General features: G+C 37.7%; 1 long non-coding RNA gene and 1 other non-coding gene across 2 annotated transcripts; both read left to right on the forward strand.

The window, feature by feature from the left end:
- The first annotated feature begins 369 nt into the window (after window positions 1-369).
- Window positions 370-475, forward strand: LOC131224544 (small nucleolar RNA R71). Its single transcript, XR_009161019.1, has one exon. It is a non-coding gene; the product is annotated as a small nucleolar RNA R71 (small nucleolar RNA).
- Window positions 476-14,588: 14,113 nt separating this feature from the next.
- On the forward strand, window positions 14,589-15,725 carry LOC131224349 (uncharacterized). The gene is made up of 2 exons (XR_009160842.1): window positions 14,589-14,724; window positions 15,052-15,725. It is a non-coding gene; the product is annotated as an uncharacterized LOC131224349 (long non-coding RNA).
- Window positions 15,726-19,449: the final 3,724 nt, after the last annotated feature.

The following is a 19,449-nucleotide window of genomic DNA, read 5'->3' on the forward strand; positions in this document are numbered from 1 at the left end:
GGTATTGTTGGACAATTTTCAATTGTATGTATGTTGCAAGCGTAAATACCGCAAACTTCTTTCTTAGCCTTATCCTCCTGTTGTTCCATAACCTTGACTCTTCTTGTGAGATTGGCCACCCTTGTACTCAAGTCATCTTCTTCTTTTATAACATACATTCCTCCCATTTCCTTTGATTGAGTAGGCTTAGAAGTTGTCTGTTTTGGAGAGATGTCCCATGATTGTGCGTTTTCAGCAAGTCTGTCTAAATAATCCCTCACATCATTGACATCTTTGTTCATGAATTCCCCATTGCACATTGTCTCGACCAATTGGCGCATGGAAGACGTTAGTCCATCGTAAAAGAAATTTGTGATGCGCCATGTTTCAAAACCGTGTTGTGGGTATGAACTGACAAGATCCTTGAACCGCTCCAACATTGGAAGAATGTTTCATCTTCCTTTTGAGCAAAGTTCATGATTGACTTTCTGCGGGTGTTCGTTTTATGATATGGGAAAAATTTCTTAGTGAACTCCCTTGTCATGTCATTCCATCTGCCAATCGATCGTGGACGTAGTGAGTGTAACCACGTCTTGGCCTTTTCTTTTAAGGAGAAGAGAAAGAATTTCAGCCTGATCGTGTCCTCAGACACATTAGGAAAGTATAAATCGGTTATTATCTCATCAAACTCTTTCAAGTGTAGATATGAATTTTCATATTCAAGTCCATGGAATTTTAGAAGGAGTTAGATCACTCCCGGCTTGATTTTCATATGTCCTGCATTCTCCGAAAAAACCATATAGGAAGGTGTGCTCACCCCCACCGGTTGTAAATAATCTCTTAAAGTACGAGGCGGGGGTGCTTGATGCACCTCATTCTCATCCTTCATTTCCTCAACCTTAGGTTGAGGATTTGGAGGTTGATTGGTCGGTTGCTAGACAGCTATAACTTCAGTTAACTCTGTGGATCTCGAGTGGTGTCTAATCCTGTGATGGATAGATAACCCCTCAACCAATCCTCCTTCACTCAAGAGACGTTGAGTGTTATCACGGACCCACTTGGGCATGAAACACTCTCAAACCTCAATTTCAGAATCTAACCTAAACCTAAAAGAAAGAAGGGAAATAGAAATCTAGATATAGAAAGAGAGAGAATTAGAAAGAAATACCAAATTAGAAGTTTTTATGTTAGGATCCTGCAAAAGGAAAAAGAAAGTGAATTAGTGTGACGACCCGTCACTGTAGTCACATGTGGGCGGGCACCTAAAGGTGGTTCGCAGGCTATTATGCTGGCAAGTTACTGTGCACATAGTGAAGGTGAAACTTTGTCCCACATTGGAAGCGCTGTCCTAAGTTGTGGTGGCTATAAGTTGGGATTCCTTCCTTAAGGATACAACGCATTTTGGGGGCAACCCCGAGAACAAATTCGTGAGCCCTGTGGGCAAAATAGACAATATTGTGTCCTTGGGTTAAGCCTTACAAGTGGTATCAGAGCCGAGGACGGCTTTGCCCCTCGGTGGGGATATTGTGATGCCCTGTCATTGTGGTCACATGTGGGCGGGCACAAGTGGGCGGGAGCGCATGTGGGCAGACCCCTAAAGGTGGTTGGTATGCTACTATGTGGCTGGCAGGCTACTATGTGGCTGACAGGTTACTGTGCTGGCAAGCTACTGTGCACACAATGAAGATGAAACTTTATCCCACATCGGAAGCACTATCCTAAGTTGTGGTGGCTATAAGTTGGGATTCCTTTCTTAAGGATACAACGTGTTTTGAAGGCAACCCCAAGAACAAAGCTGTGAGCCCTGTGTGCAAAGCGGACAATATTGTGTCCTTAGGTCGGGCCTTACAATTAGTTTCTAAAAAAAGAAATAAGAAAGTTTCTAAAAATAGAAATAGAAAGATGAGTTGGTGTCTAAAACTAAAAAGGAAAGTTTCTCAAAAAACAACATAGTTTCTAAAAAAAAAAAAGAAAAAAAAAGGAAAGTTTCTAAAAACAAATTAAGAAAGTTTCTAAAAAAGCAACCTATTTTCTAAAAACGAAAAAGGAAAGTTTCTAAAAACAAATTAGGAAAGTTTCTAAAAAAGCAACCTAGTTTCTAAAAACGAAAAAGGAAAATTTCTAAAAATAAAAAAGGAAAGTTTCTAAACCTAGAAATAGAAAGCTTAGTTAGTTTCTAAAAACAAATTAGGAAAGTTTTTAAACCTAGAAATAGAAACAAAAGTTAGTTTCTAAAAACAAATTAGAAAGAATCCTAACCAAAAAATAGAAAGTAAATAAATCATAATCTTAACCTAATTTCAAAACTAATCAAATCCAGAGAACGCAATCGTCAATTCTCGATAACTGCGCCAAAAACTTGTTCACAACCTCAAGTGTAAGGTCGCAATGTAGTAATAATCTCGGTAAGACCAAGGTCGAATCTACAGGGACCAATCTTGTGCGTTTCTGAAATTAACTAGAAGTAGAATTAGAAGAAGATGTAAAACTAATTCTGAAGTGATTGAGAGAGTAATTGTGAAATAAGTAATTAAAACTAAGAATTTAAAGGTTAGAACTAGGGTGTCAAGGATCCACTTGTAGTAATCAGGGAGCCCTATTGCTTGATTTAAGTAACACAATTAGAATTTGAGTCTTGTCCTATTCAATTGGAAAATATATCAATAAAACCAAATCTAAACTTCCATTGACCTAATTCTCAATGAAGGAGAATTATGATAATTGACAGGGATTCCATCACCAAACCATGCGCAGGAGACTATAACAAACAATAGGATTTACCAATCTCATAATCTTAAAGCAGGAGAATTGTGAAGATTAGGAAGGATTCCATCACCCTACCATGCCCAAGGGACGATGGTGAACAACAGGACTTACTAATTTCATAATATCAAATCAGGAAAAGAAGATACTCAAAGCTATTACAGATCTACTGTAATTTGAGTCACAATAAACCATTAAAAATTGAAAGTATTCCTTAAATATCAAATTAGAATTTATGGAGTTCAACATAAACATGAATCAAAATAATAGAAATATCCCATCATGCTACAAGCTTCACCTCTTAGCTCTAGCTAAGAGGTTTAACCAACCATAGACATGATTGAACCAAAGTCTCTTAAGAAAAACATGAAAACAACTAAGGAAGAAGAAGAAAAACACTTGGTGATGATTTCTCCACCCTTTTGCTGCACTCCTTAAACCCTAGAAGATGCCTTGGAGCATCCTAGGGAGTCCTATTTATAGTTGTGGAACTCCAACTTTCGCACCTAGTTGGAAAACTCTAGAACCGCCTCAAATTTACGCAGTTTGCTAAAATAGAATTCACTTTTCATAGAATGACCAAGAGTTTTAGAATATGTTTTTTCAGGACGATTTCAGGATTCCTTTTCTTCACTTTAAATCTTTGATTCTCTTCATTCTTCACTTGGTTTTCTTGGATCTTTGGCATATGAATTCTTCAATCTTGGTCTCCTAAGATCCGTCCCTTGCCTTGGTGATTCTTGAGCATCAAATCCATGCTTTTAACACCCTTTTCAAACCAAGCTCTTAAATTCACATTGTAACACAAACATGAGTAAAATAGAACATTAATCAGTATCATGTTCATAAAACCAAGATATAAATGGGGGATAATATGCAATATTTAACCCTCAACACTAGGCGGACCACATCATAGGAAACAGTCGTGATTTAATCCTCACCATTAAAAACTTCATGGATTCCACTTAGATGTTTATTTGTCATCTAATATATTGATAAGGTCACAAACACCTAGATGAAGAGACCACACAAATATCATCCTGATCCAAAGCTTTTGTGGCCCCACGAGAAGTTTTTAATGGTCAATCACCACTGTTTGTGTACTACGGTCCATTTGGAATTTAGAGTTGCTTCATTTTTTGGATTATGCCTTAAAATGAGCATTCAATATGGATGGACAGTGTGGATGTAATCACATGTATAATAATGCTCCCCACAGTCATAGGTCCCACTCACCTCGGTGGATCGGGGTCTCACCTAATCCGCTCCCCCAAATCGAACATGGATTTTCTGCCAAAGCCTTTCGCAGGAAATTCCTGTGCTGGAAACCTAGGTGGGGCACAACTTGATGCTTGTGAGAAATCCACCCCGTTCATCTGTTTTGTGAGCTCATTTTAGGTCTTGAGATCAAAAGTTAGCAGGATCCAAGACTCAAGTGGCCCACACCAAAGGAAAATGAGGGTAGGGAAATTCCTATAGTTGAAACCTCCCTGGAGTCAAGAGTGATGTTTACATGCCATCCTTACCGTTCATAACGTCATTCCTATTGAAATGAACTGAAAAACACAAATATTTGCCTAATTCAAAACTTATGTTGCTCCATAAATATTTCAACCGTGTACTTTTAATCTTCATGTTTTTGGCCCACTTGAGCATTAGATCCGGCTCTCTCTCTTTCTTTTTTTTTTTCTTTTTTTTTTTTTCAAGTTTTACTTATGTCCTCCTCAAATAACGTCCCAAAATGGATGGACGGAGTGGATTTCTCACAAACATCACAGTGGGCCCCACCTAGGTTTCGAGCACGGTAACTCCGCATCCCCGATCAAGATGAGCTTCCCTATTACCCCACACGAATCTAACTAAAGACGGATGTTCCTATCAAAGGGCTTTGTGAGGCCAACCTCGATATATATGTTTTATCCACATCGTTCATCCATTTTTTCATATTATTTTAGGAAATAAGATATATAAAAAAACAATGTAAATATAATGTTCAAGTGGGCTATGTTGCAAGAGACAGTGGGAATTGGGTGCCAACCATTGAAAACTTCTCAGGGTCATATAAGGCTCTAATCAAGCATACTTTTGTGTTTTCTCTTTATCCAGGTTTGTGTGACCGTATGAAGAGGTTAAATGGCAAATAAGCTTCACAGGAGATATAATAGAGTAAAAAGGTTTTAATGGTAATCATCTCAATCCCACTGCTTTATGTGATGTGGTTGACTTGAGCTTTAGATGTGACTATATTTTGAGATGATACTCTAGAATGATATAGAAAAATTGATGATGGTGTGGATCTAATATACAAATCATGGTGGGCTTAGAGAAGTGCAGCAGGCTGAAAGTTGAGTTGTGCAATACATAAAGGAGAAAATCTATGTTAGTTCAGGCAATTTAGGATTAAAATAAAAACAAAATCTATTGAGCACATTCTATATTCACCATTAAGCTAGGCGTCTCTTGTCGAAAAAATTAAGGAAAAATCTCACGGAGCGCTTTTACATTTGGTGTTAACAAACACACTAAATACCGAGCACTTTTCAGATTTCGCGTTAAGTAAAAAATTTTAACGTAAACAAACAGCTCTAAGTTAAAGTGAAAAATGTAACTTAATCACTTAAGTATGAAAGTAAATGATCTAGTGGTATCTAATCAGGCCTTATTTTTAAAACTGAAGATTGTACTTGTTAAAGAGGCAATCAATCTTAATTAATAACATCATTAAAAAATAAAAAATAAAAAATAAGATTATATGCGTATTTCCACGTTCAATTGCCTCGCTTTTCAGGGCCGGCTCCAGTGAATGTCCGGATCGGATCCCTGACTGTGGGGCCACCTTGATGTATGCGCTTTCCTCCACACCGTCCATCCATTTTTAGAGATCATTTTAGTACAAGATCCCAAAACTGAAGAATATCAAATTCTCAGGTGGACTGACCACAGGAAACTGTGGGTGATTAATACACTATTAAAATCCTCTTTGAGGGCAACCGAATGTCCATCCAACATATTGATAAGGTCAAAAAACCTGGAGCTAGTGGGCCACACTAATATCGATCAAAATGGTCAATCGTCACTATTTCCCCTGGTATAGTCCACCTGACAAGTGGATGTACCTCATTCTTGGAATCAAGTCCCAAAATCAGCTGTAAAAACGGATGAATGGCATGGATGTAGGGAACATAGATAATGGGGGTGTCCACAGTCAGGAATCCAACATTTCGGAGCATGAGTAAAAAAACGACGCGAAAAGCTCTGGCGGACCACACCATAGAAAGCAACCTAACAATGATGCTGACCATTGAAACTTTCCTAAAGCCATGATGTTTATTTGCCATCCAACCTGTTCATAATGTAACATATATCTAAACGAAGGAAAACATAAATATCAGATTGTTCCAAAACTTCTGTGGGCCCCAAAAAGTTTACAATGGTAGGCGTTCAATCCTTACTGCTTTCTGTGGTGTGGTCCACTTGAGCTTTGGATATCCTTTAATTTTGGTATATTGTCCTAAGAATGAGTTGGCAAAATGGATGGATGGCATGGATAGAACCCTTCATGCTCAATTATTAAAAATAAAAAATAAAAAAAAATCATACAAGCCGTGTGAACTAAGGATGGCAGTATCCTTATATAAAAATAGTGCCAATCAACTATTTGAGCCGTCTATTTGCGGCGGCCTTTGTAGACCGGTTATCTATCAAGCAAGTAGACCGGTTATTTATCAAGCAATTCTAACCATCCGATTCATTAATGGAAATATGAATGACTATAAAAATCAAGGACTACCTGTACCTAAATTGTATTATCCAATCCGATTGTTCCTACCAATCTCTCAGGTGCAACTAGGTGCAACGAACGTGGAATTATTTTAATGACCTTTATATATATATATATATATATATATATATATATATATATATATATATATATATATATATATATATATATATATATTCTCACCTGAAGTCATGAGAGGTGAGGTGGACCAATGAGTAGGTTAGACCTGTCTTAACCGTTGTTTCTGGGGGAAAAGCGTAGACGTCGAAAATACCTACCTAATCTGGTCCAATCAAATGGTTCCAACGATCTTCTATCAGGTGAGATGTCTACACCATGTTTAAAATAAAAGTAATAGAAAATATCAATTTTAAAAAATACTAGGCAAACATGTATAAAGAAATGGTCTTATGCATCTTGATTTTTTATTTTTTATTTATATTTAGATAACCCCAAAACCATAACATTTGATTTGAAAATACTCAACATCTGTGAATGCAGATACCGGATTAGACGGAAGAAGCCACTCATGAAGTGTTCTGATTTTAGATGGGCATGTGATGTGCTCGGTGCTGCTCATGACATGATGGGACCCAATCAGTGGCTGATGGCCCAACACTTTTTTCAGATTGTATGATCTTGTCCATTCCATCTGTGGCTGTTTTTGCAAACAATTGCTATATTTTCTCTATGACCGTATATTTGTAGGCTACTAATCCAAGGCCGGGAATGACTGGATATAAAGAAATTTTTTAGGAACCGCCCATTTATTTTGGTATCTATCCGATCAACGGTATGGATCGCAGGGGTCTGTCGACTCCAATTTGGGTAGTGGCCCGTCCAGTGCTAACTTTGGTAATGGTCAGTGGTCGAAAAGGTCTGTGAGCCTCATCATGATGTATTTGTTTTATCCATGCCGTCTGTCCATTTTTCCAGCTCATTTTGGAGCATGAATCAAAAAATGAGGTAGACCCAAATCTCAGGTGGACCACACCATCAAAAAAGTGGTGATTGAATGCCTACCATTAAAAACTTCTTAAGGCTCACTGTAATGTTTATTTGACATCCAGGATGTTGATTAGGTTACACATGTGTGAATGTAAAACATAAATATAAGCTTGATCCATGCCCAAATTTTTTTAACGGTGGTCGTTCAATCACCAGTGTTTCCTGTGGTGTGGTCCACCTGAGATTGGGCCAAAGAGGTTTTCCAAGAACCGAACAGTACCGACATGAGTGCTGGAGGTGTCACTACCGAATCCGAGTAGTGGGCGCTGTATGTACACAATGATAGATCAGTGCATTAGTCAGGTACTGGTGCATCGCGACCTACAGTTCTTCTTTTTTAAAATGCGAGAATCCAAAAAAGAAGGGGCCAAAAGACGTAGTTACAAAGCATAGTAGTTAGAAAGGCCACGTGGCACAAATCAGGCTGTTGAACAATCAAAAGAAGATGACCAAGACCAAGTCGATGAAGATATGTACATAAATATTAAAAAAATAAAAGGTCAGCCGTTGAGAATGATTACTATACTTTATGAACCGTGATAACGTACCACGCGACTGGGTTACTTTAGCAAAACGAAAGCCATGTGGGTTTGAACTTTCATAAAATCCACCCCGTCCATCAGGTACCTCACATCCTTTTAACCGTTGAGGACAAAAATCATTATAACTTACAACTCAGATAGGTCACACGGATAAAATCCCCACCCTGAGTTATGATTAGGGACTACCGTTGTGTTTATGCACCATCCAATCCATTCATCTGATGTTTCTCGTCAAGGTGAAAGAATATTCGAAAAATCACAGTATTCCAGAACTTAGATGCCCAGTGAATTTAGAGTTTTTAGATGTAAGTTTTTGGTGTGGCCCACCTGAGAGTTGAATCATACTTTTAGGACCAAGGCCCAATAAAAGATGGTGTGCATGATGGACGGTGTGGATTGTATACACGTTAAGTCATTTCCCCGTGTTAGGGAAAGTAAACCCCGGTAGGTACACAAGCCTTTCCGAACGCTGATTGCACACTGGGTAAATCAGTATCATACTGAGTAAACTCTGTAGGGACAGACCTTGATGTATGTATGATTATCCATGCCGTCCATCATCTTTTAAAGCTCATTTTAGAGCATTATAAAAAAATTTAAGTATGTCCAAAACTCAATGGACCACACCACAGGAAACAGTGGGGATAGTGACGTACACCATTGGAAACTTCCTAAGGCCCACAGTTATGTTTATTTGTCATCCAACCCGTTCATAAGGTGAAAAAAATATGGAAGAAGGGTAAAAAAACAAATATAAGCTTGATCCAAAACTTCTATGCCCCCAAGAAATTTTCAACGCTAGCCGTTGAATTCCCACACTTCCTGTGGTGTGGTCCACTTGAGCTTTGGATATGCTTTAATTTAAGTTGTCCAAAACTCATGCCCCCAAGTAACATAGAGTATGTCATCCTTGCAGGGGGCCACTTTATTTTATATATATATATATATATATATCTATATATATATATATATATATATATATATAGGGAAATGCTCACTGAACTGGTGTGAACTTTTTTAAAAACCTATTATACATGATGTGGATCCAAAATCTGAACCGTCCATGTGAAGAAGCACCTCATGAAACCTCCCGGACCCAAGTTTTACTTTGATCCAAAACTTCTGTGGCTCCCAGGTGAGCATGACTCTCTCTCTCTCTCTCTCTCTCTCTCTCTCTCTCTATATGTATATATATATATATATATATATATATATATATATATAAATAAAATCGGGGACAGATGAAGTTTGGTATTTCTAGACGTGGATTTCCCCGTCCATCCATGATGTTTGTAACATCCACTCCGTGCATCATTTTATTCAGATCATTTTAGATGTAAAATGATGTAATTCCTAAAATCAGTCGGATCGAAAAGTCAAGTGGGCCACACCACGGAGAAAAGTGCGGATGGGACACACACCATTGAAACCTTCCTGTGGCCCAGAGAAGTTTTGGATGAGTATCATATTTTGTAATTTAATTAGTACTAGTGGAAACACCTTGTAAATACGTTGGTTAGAATACAAACATCACCGTGGGCCCCAGGAACATTTCAATGGTGGTTGTCCCCTCCACACTGTTCCCTGTATGTGGCCCACCTGATTTTTGGATTGGTCTGATTTTGGGCCCTAATACAAAGATGCAGTGGTGAGACTGATGGACGGAGCAGATGCCTCACACACATCACGGTGGACCCTACGGAGATTTTTATTGCACGGGCTCCCTTGTCATAAGAGAGAGGGAGGTGTCTACCATTACCCCAATCGGATTTGGACAGTTCCATAGAGGGATCTGGACTGTACGTTAAGTGCAGCACTCATTCCATTGGCTACCGTGCCAAAGTTAGATGGATCAGGCAATTCTAACCATTGGTAGCTCGTAAAACGGATGGTCAAGATCATGTGTACAAAAATAAGACCAATCAACAAGCCGTCTATTTGTTGGGGTGTTAGGGATCTCTTTATGGTTCAAATAAATAATTTCTATCAGGCAATCATAACCACCCCATCCATCGTCTGGAAAATGGATGGCTAAAAAAGAAGGCCAAACTTACTGGTGGACTAGATCGTCCAATCAGTCTGATTGTTTCATTTTGGCTTAATGGAGGGCTTGGATCAATCAACCGTCAAACTGTCAGATGAAACTAGGATCACGATAATTCACTTGACCACTCTTGATGGTTCATACACCAAGTTTCAATATATTGTCTGGACACGAGAGCATTCCCCTCTCTCACTCGCATGATCTGAACAAGTGGGGCATGGTTAACTGATCCGATCCGTTGATCTGAAGAGACGTGGAAAAGTCTCCACGGTTGGAAGATCCTTACCTTTCAATCAACGGCCCAAAAAAGATGGTTAAGGCATCGACCTATATTCAATTGAGAACTGTTCAATAATCAAAGGGGTAAAATATCTCGGTGTGGAGATTTCTTGGGTGCATCCTATCCATGGTTGGGCCCATCAAATGAACGGTTTGGATGAGGACCTTATAGTTCCTGACACAATAGTAGACTAAGTTAATGTAGTCCAACCACCCTTTGACCAGGGGCCCACCATCAACATCAAAGTCCGGTTGAGAAGAGAATCTATGAAAATAAGGTTAAGATAGGAAAGCAAAGTCCAAGGAAAGGCGCCCTGCTCTGTCCTTTTCTTTAGAAGATGCTTCAACTCAGCATCCCTTCTCTCTTTCCTCACGTTATCCCTTTACACATCTGACCACTGTACCTCGAGTCCTCATGAAATGACTAAAATGACCTTATAATTTTATCTTCGGCATGGCCTGGATAATGTGGTGGCTGATCAAAACCATTCAATAATTAAAGAAGTATTTTAAGCATCAAAATCCTCCTCCTCTTTCTCTCTCTCTATATATATAGTAATGCTAACCAACGCACCTATTCTCATTAGAACTTCTGAGAACTTTTTCGGAACTCATCACACGTGACGTGGGTCCAAAATTTGGACTGTCCATGTCATGCAACACTCCATGAAACCTAGGAGCCCGACTTTTACAATTATTTAAAACTTTAGTGGGCTATGACAAAAGAGAGACAAATTAAGGGAGCAAATTGTTTCCTTTTTTCCATGGCCCACCAAAGTTTTGTATTAGAGTGAAAGTCGAGCTTTGGGAGTTTCATGGGGTGCTCCATCATATAGACGATTCCAATTTTGAGTTCACATAACGTGTGATGAGTTTTGAAAAAGTTCTCACGAATTCTGATGAGAGTTGGTGTGCAGAGCATTCCTCATACACAAACACACACATGCACACACACTACCAAAGGGTGCACCCTTGATGTAGGATACTTTTAGAAAATTTCATTTTTCTAAAAGTAAGACCACAAAAATTCAAGCACATGATGCCTAGATCAAACTAAAATAGACTAAACACACACTATAACTTCTGTTATTCATAATTTTGTATCTGTTTATCTACATTGTATTGTTGAAAAGTTACTGATGAGCTCTATACCAAAGTTTATTAACTCCTAGACAAAATTACAAAATTCAATTGTTTTATGAATCAAATTAGATTTTAAGTTTAAAATATATTATTTTTAGAAATTTTCATTTTTACTTTAAAAAATAAAAAAAGGTTTTGAGAGTACAATTGCGGCCTAGAGTCCCTTGTTTTAGGCATACAACAATTGTTTAAGCATTTTAATATAATTATACATATTTTTTGTATTTTTTGATAATTTTTACTATTTTAATTTTTATTTATTATATCAAGTTAGAGTTTATGATTTCTTTTATTTATACAAGCACATTAGATACATTATAAGCAACAATTTTCATCAATTTGTATCCATGATTCTTTGAGATTTCTCTCTCATTATGAATCTAAGGGTTGTTTTTGAGAAGAAAAAATGATTATATTTTCTTTATCCATATAGTAACTATGTTAACCTAAATAACACAAAAAAGAAGAAGAAGAAAAAAAAATAAAAATCATCACACAACTCTTAGGTTTTGCTAATTCCACATAAGCATGGAGCTTCACCCATCCACACACAGGCACACTCTAATATGGAAGGGTTATCTTCAAGATTTGAACTTCCCATCTAGTTGGAAATAACCATTGAGGATCTTAAGCTTTAAAAAAAGTAGTTTCCTTGCTCAAATGGGCCACAATCCAAGCACATGCATTCCATAAACATGGACAATTAGGTCATGTACATGTTAGACCAGTGCTAGTACAACACAATGGGTTCAAGATCCAATTCATCCATTAGAAAGGCACCACTATACTGACACCCTAAACCAATAATTAGGTTAATTCACTGGTCAAGTGGGTGTAAGTTGCAAAAACAAATGCAAGGCCTTGTTAAAAGTGGCTGAAGTTGTTTAACCCACCCACTTATTTCCAATGTTAATTAGAGATCACATTATGAGTGGACTGGATTTATTTTTTGGAAATCAACCTGATTCGATGGATTTGATCTCACACCTATCTCCACCTATCTCCCATGTTGGCACATGTGTGGCATTTACATTAAGTTTGTTGCACATGACATGTGCGCTTAGCAGGCTCATTGATCCATTATGTTTCATAAGTGTGAATCCATTGCATAAGAAAGTAAAAGAATAATTATTATTATTTTCTTTTCGTTGATTTATTAAGAAAATTATAGATATCTAATATAACTTGTTGGTCACTCATTTTTTTTAAAAAATTTATTTATTGTGCGAGTGTGTAAGAATTGATACAACGGTTCGATTCAAACCGATCAAATTTGACCCCAAGCTCCAAAATAATCAAATGCGTTCAATATGGATGTATATGACTAGCTTATGAGAAGATTAGTTACTCACTCAACTACTTGCGGAAGTTTATAACAATCAAGCGATACTCGAAGGGTTAGGTTCTTCCTTCGAAGATGGGTTACCTTGTACTTTCCATAAAAAAGGAATTTCAGAATACCGATGCAAGTTAAACAAAAGGAAAAACTCATGATTAGTCATTTGGAGTAACGGTAAGATATTTCTTGAAAAAACTACTTAATATTGAATAAATAACAAATCTAGTATATGAGTGTAAACTTGGATTACAACTAAATATTATAATTCAGAATTATCATTACTTGATTACTGCTACTCTTAGAATACATTGAGATAAAGTAAATTAATAAATTTGTTTGGTTTAATTGGTGTGAGACAGGTTTTTCTCTGTCACATTCTTCTGCTAATTATAGAGTTCTATTGTAGCTTTTTCTTTCAGATAATTCTTTTATTGTCACAATGGTTATATTAGTCCAAAAGCCTTTCCAGATAATTCTATTGTCTATATCATTTTTTTAGTATGTTTCTCTTTATGACGGTTCCACTTCTATTGTCTAAGGCTTTGTTGCCCTCAGTCATCTTTTATATATTAAATAGCTTGATCGTGTTTTTTGTATATCGACCACAATACTTCATTTACCATCCACCAACATGTAAAGTTAGATTTATGCTAGGTGTAATCCTGCAAAAAACACTCCAAATCTTTAAAGATCTTTTTATCCACTTCCTATTCCTCATGCAACGCTACATGTCACCCTCTTATTAGCTTTCCCAGAGTAACCTGAAATAGGGTACAACATAACTATTTATTCCTTTTTTCATTTCTACAAAATTTAATCACAAAATCCAAGTTAAGTGATGATTCCTACTTGTAAATTGAACATCTCACTTGCAATAGAATCCCTTGAAATCCATTATTCAATAATACCCTAGAAAATAATTATTAAAATTTCATTTGTTTTGCATGTATTATCTTCTACCAAGCAGAACATAAATTCCATAAGGATAGCATAGTATTCTCCACTTGAAAATATCATTCACCTCTTTTCTACTTTTTAGTTATCAAATTCAAAATTTATTTTATTTTATATTTTGAAAAAGTGAGAGCACACCAATCAAATTTTGTTGATATTGCATAAAGGCTGTAAATTAATATAAGTGAACGCCACAAAAAGAACAAAAGCCTCACCTATCCTTAATTAGTAATCTAAGCTATTCATTATTGTAGGCCTCATCATGGAATTGGCAATCCTTGAGATATATCCCCTATTAACAGCCAGTTGTCCACATTCAACCATGTCTAATTGCACCATCAGGATAAATCAAGGAGGAACATTTTGGGTCCACCGAACAGGTGGCTGAGGTAATTTGAAGATCATCTTTCCTTAATGGTTGGATTGAAAGCTAAACCATTCCTGTAGCTACAACAATTTGATACTCTGGAATGGTCAACATCACCATACACACGTGGCCCACCTGATGAATCAAAGAACCTGACATCCGCACATAATCATCATCATGGTAGATGCACTTTATTCACCGTCCATGTTGGCACGTGCCGATGAACGTTTGTACAGGGTGGTGGGGCCAATCAAAGGGCGTCCAAGGGGCAGGGAATGTTATTCAAGTAAAAGTTATGGGTATAATGGTATCGAGTTGAAGGTTGCTTTCATTTTACGTGGGATGCTCTTTGTTCCTTTATACCTTGCATTTTTTTATTCAAGGGTTGGAAGAAATAAAAGGAGGGAAGGGAAAGTAGTAAGGAGACATGGGAAGAGATGGAAATATGGAAGTGGTGGAAGAAGAAGGTCTTCATGTTCTTGCCCACCAAGATTATGATTTTAAAAATGGGTCACAAGACCAAAGGTAAGGATACACTAATCTTTTGGGGTTTAAAATATGGGCCCACTGTACATGTGGCATACATATACATTCCGATCAGGTGATCTTAGCCATCCATTTTTGCCCTTTGAAGTCTTCATGTTCAACCATCCACTTGGTAGATCTCATTGGATGGTTAGGATCATATCATTGGTGTGGTTTTGGAGCTGTGCTCCATCTGCATATGGGCGCGTGTTTGGACGGTCCGGATCAAATGAAGAGAATGTATGAGTTGCTGCCTCTCTCTCTCTCTCTCTCTCTCTCTCTCTCTCTCTCTCTCTGTCTGTCTTCTGATGTGGTGATGAATGGCAGGAGAAGGGCATGGATTGGTGAAGCTTTACAAGGAGATAGAGTCATGCAGTGGGTATTCTGATATCCAAGTAATGTGGGATATGATCAACTCCTCTTATCCTCCTCCCAAACTACACAACAATCCCAACAGATGGTTTTCTTGGAAGTTTTGCTTTAGGCCCACTTGAAAGGACGGTCTAGATTACTCTCTTTTATCAATGTTTTGATCTCCTAAGGTGTTTTATGTGGCGCCCGAGTGGGCCCACCTATGATTACTAGACCATTGAATAAGTGAGGGCCACCAGTGATTGCAAATGGTTCCAATATTGCCCTGATCGGATGAACACAACCATTCAAATAACTGCCAACAAAATGGACGGTGAGATTGGCTTTATTCTGGCTGTAAATCTTGCATGTGCTTAATTGTAAGGCTGTGATCATCCAATCATGGTTATTTTGGGGTCATGTGCAATGAACAGTGTATCCATCTTATCCAACAGATCGATCCTAGGTGGGCCACTTGGGCCTTACACAGGAATTCACACCTTAATAATGTAGGAAGGATCCGTACCAGATCATAGCTCACCATTTCCCATCGTTGAATCATTTTTGGCCCATGAGATGTAATTCCTTTGTGTAAATATCATTATCTTGGTTTTGTGTGAAATGTGAGGATACATGGATTCTAGATAGTCTATGTTGTACAATATGAGCCGCTCAGATTACTTGGGGTTGTGTTTGTTGTCATGAAATTTCGTGATACTTCATGCCCAATCAGTTAATTTGGTGTAAAATATCATGAAATTTTATGATATTTGGGGCAACCAAACGCACCTTAAGTGAAATATGGGTAAATATCCTTCCATGCTTTTAGAAAATTACTCATGCGACATTTAGATAGCTAATCATTGATCTAGACCGTTGAATGGGTCCATATCAATGAAATCATTGATGGGTGAATGCTTACGTAATCTCCTAATGTGGCAGATCCCAACTCCACAATCAATTGCCCACAAATAGATGGTTTTTTTCAAAGAAACTTAGTCAAAAAAAACTTATGATCTGGGGTACTTTTGGGGCACAACCTGATCATGGTGGGGCCCATTATATCAGTATTATATGGTTCATTTAATCATAGGCACCACAAATATGGAATGAGCCTCACAACGAATTTGTTAAGGCTCAATGCCAAATAGATCCTCCGTTAACGTTTTCTTATCTATTTGAGTGGGCTCGGTCTGGGTCGCAGAGTAAAACCTAGGCTTGAGCCAGACCCGAACAGATAATGGGCCAAAACAAACAGGCCAAGTTCCCTCCCAGTGCTGTGATGGAATGTATTAACATCATAATTGTAAGGTTCTCTTTGAGTGCTATGTATCCAAAGTGTGTGTGAGTGAGAGTGAGAGAGTGACAGTGAGAGTGAGAGAGAGATATACTCCAATGTATCCAAATCACTGCAATTTATAGTGCTTCTAGTTGCATTGGGTAATTTGGACAGTCTCATCGATCAATCTAAATTGTACATTAAACCCAAAACACATTTCAAGGGGATACTACATAAAAATCACACTTATTTGATAATCCAGTCCATCCTAATTTTTGCCATTTTTTTATAAGCTATGGAGAGGATGGTTATGATTTCAAAAAAAATAAAAATAAAAATAAAAAAAATAAAATAAAATCGTTTCCAATCATAAACAGTTCATAATGGGCCCTAACAAATATATGGATCAATGGTTGAGTTGACCTATTTTTGTGTAAGCAAACTTGACCTTCAATATTAAACTCTATTGATAAAATGCTTAAGACTATTAGATCAATGAGATTTTCACATGATACGGATAGCGTTGCGTGCCCTATAAAGCCAATGCGTTAATTTCAATAGTTGATATGACGATCTTAATTATAGATTATGATGGCCATGTGACGCAGGGATGGATGTGATTAGGTTGATCACTGTCTTCCTCATAAGGATAACCACTTCGAATCCACGGAGCTTCTTTGGACTCCTTATAGAGATACCTCGAATCCACGAATGAAAAAAAAGAAAGAAATAAATTCTAGAAATTCGAAAATTGATTGATTGATGATAAAAATGAATTTACAACCCTTTAAATAGTGATACCAAACCTTGGAAGAAGTTTTAGAATCAAACTATAACTCAAACTCCCTAAAATTCGTGACTTACTATAAATAGTAAACTTACTATTTATAGACACTTCATGGTTTTCAGTCAAAAATAGTAAGTGTCCTATTTGGCTTAATCATGTTATTCTCCTAATTTTCCTAAGACTTTTCATGTTGGACATGACTCCTAAAGCTCAAAGGATTAAGGGTTATAATCAAACTAAAACTTACTATAAATTGTAAAAACTAAAATAAAATGTATTTTCGACTGTCAATCTGATGGAATCTCATAAATTCGGTGTGGGGAACCCATCATAGCAAGGTTGGGTGGCTAAAGTAGCTTCTCCAACCCCAAAATCATATATGGTACGTCGTATAACTCATTTTGGTTTGTGAGATATGCCTGTTTTAAGGTTCTGACGGTCCGGATCACTTCTGCCTCTGATCGGGCCTTCTCTAGTCCATCTTGGACATGAAAGTGTTCGCGACCCACTCTACATCAGTCTCATCCACTTCAAAAGAACTCGTCCTCGAGTTCTCATCCTTCTTCAGTTCATGATACTCGGTCAGGTCTGCGAGATCTCCATGTCATCTGGAAGATCAATAACGTAAGCATTGTTATTGATCTTTTGGAGGATCGGTACCAGTCTAATTTTCTTGTTCTTCAACTAGTTGTAAGTCCCGATAAAAAACTCTCCTTTTGTAGATGGACTTGTTGGGGCACAAAAATATACCATCATGAAGATTCCCTGGTTGTTGTGTGTTCCATTCCTCAGTTTGGAAGCTTCATTGAATGCCGAACTACTCAGCTTGCTTTAGCTGTCGTGCGGAAATCCCTCGGTCTCTCAGATTGAAAATTTTGTTGTGTGAGTTAGTCTCCTAGACTGGGAGTGTTGTTGCACGGACATCTCCCATGTCTGGAAGTGTTGTTGTACAGACACCTTCCCAGACTGAGTTCCTTGTTGTGCAGGTCCAGCACCCTTGCCTAATTTCATTCTTGTTGCGCTCGTACTCTCTCTCTCTAAAATCCTTGTTGCGCGGCCAATCTTCCATACTGGATTTTCTATTGCACGAACAAATTCCCCTGTTTGATTCCTTGTTGCGCGCCCACTCTTGTTGCGCGCAGTGGGTCCATAGCATGTAGATCAAGCCTCGCATGTGTGGAAAGCCTATAAATAGTCCGCTCCTCCCTTCATTTAGGAGCAGCAGCAGAGGACGAGAAGTGAGAAGGATTCAGAGTGGAGAGAATAGAGAGTGGAGGGGAAACCCCAACTGCGCAACAACCCTAAGCGCGCAACAACCCAACCGCGTAACAAGGGGGAACAAGCCCACTCACGCAATAGCCTAGGAGAAGGAAGAAAGAGAGAAGGAAGACAGGTCACCTGCACAACACCTACAACGCAATGGCTTGGCTAGCGCAATGAATTCTTCTTCATGATGATACTCTTTCATGATCATAGTCATATTAATGGAAATTTTGGTGACCTTATTACATAGTTTAACAAGATTTGTTCCTAGTTTGTCTTTATGTGTATACATTATATACACATCGATATGTGATAAGAGGTTTCAAGTCTGCGCAACTCCTCTATCACTTCGACAGATGCAAAATACGCTGAAATGTTGCCGAAATTGCCATTGGATTACTTCTTTTTCATTTATTGCACTAATTCTCTGTACTTTGTTTTAGAATCAAGGGAGATATGAGGATGTAAGCAAATTCAGAATTAATGAAAGCTATGATGATGATGATTGTTCTTCTATTTTTTTTGTTATTATTGAATGATAATTCCCCGAATCAAATACTTTCGTTTCTTGTCGAAACAAAATGGTGACTGTGCTGGGGATATTATTCAACGATAACTTAGAAACTATTTAGAGGATTTTCATCACTGTTTGGTGTCGTACAGAAGCCAAAATGGCGACTCTTAATGGGAACATCTTCCCTTTCATCTCTAAAACAAAGTGCAATTTGATTTAATCAAAGTAATTAATGCTCTGTTTTGAATAAAAGGTATTCCGTCCTTATACAATAACAATGGCATTTTTCCCGATTAATGTGGTTGTCTACTTCACACCTAATGAATTCACGATGGATTACATCAACAATACATGATCACCACTATAGAAAGTACCAGAGAAAGTAAAACCAGTTACAATTAAGAGTAGGCGATGTCATGTGATGTCCAGAATGATCTCTGTTTCACCAACAGCGTAGTAAGATGATGAAGGATGGATGATAGTAACATCCAAAAGATGAAAGATTCGATCTACCTTCACAAGAAGCATCAT

Source organism: Magnolia sinica, chromosome 13, assembly GCF_029962835.1.
Source record: "Magnolia sinica isolate HGM2019 chromosome 13, MsV1, whole genome shotgun sequence".
NCBI classification, from domain to species: Eukaryota; Viridiplantae; Streptophyta; class Magnoliopsida; order Magnoliales; family Magnoliaceae; genus Magnolia; species Magnolia sinica.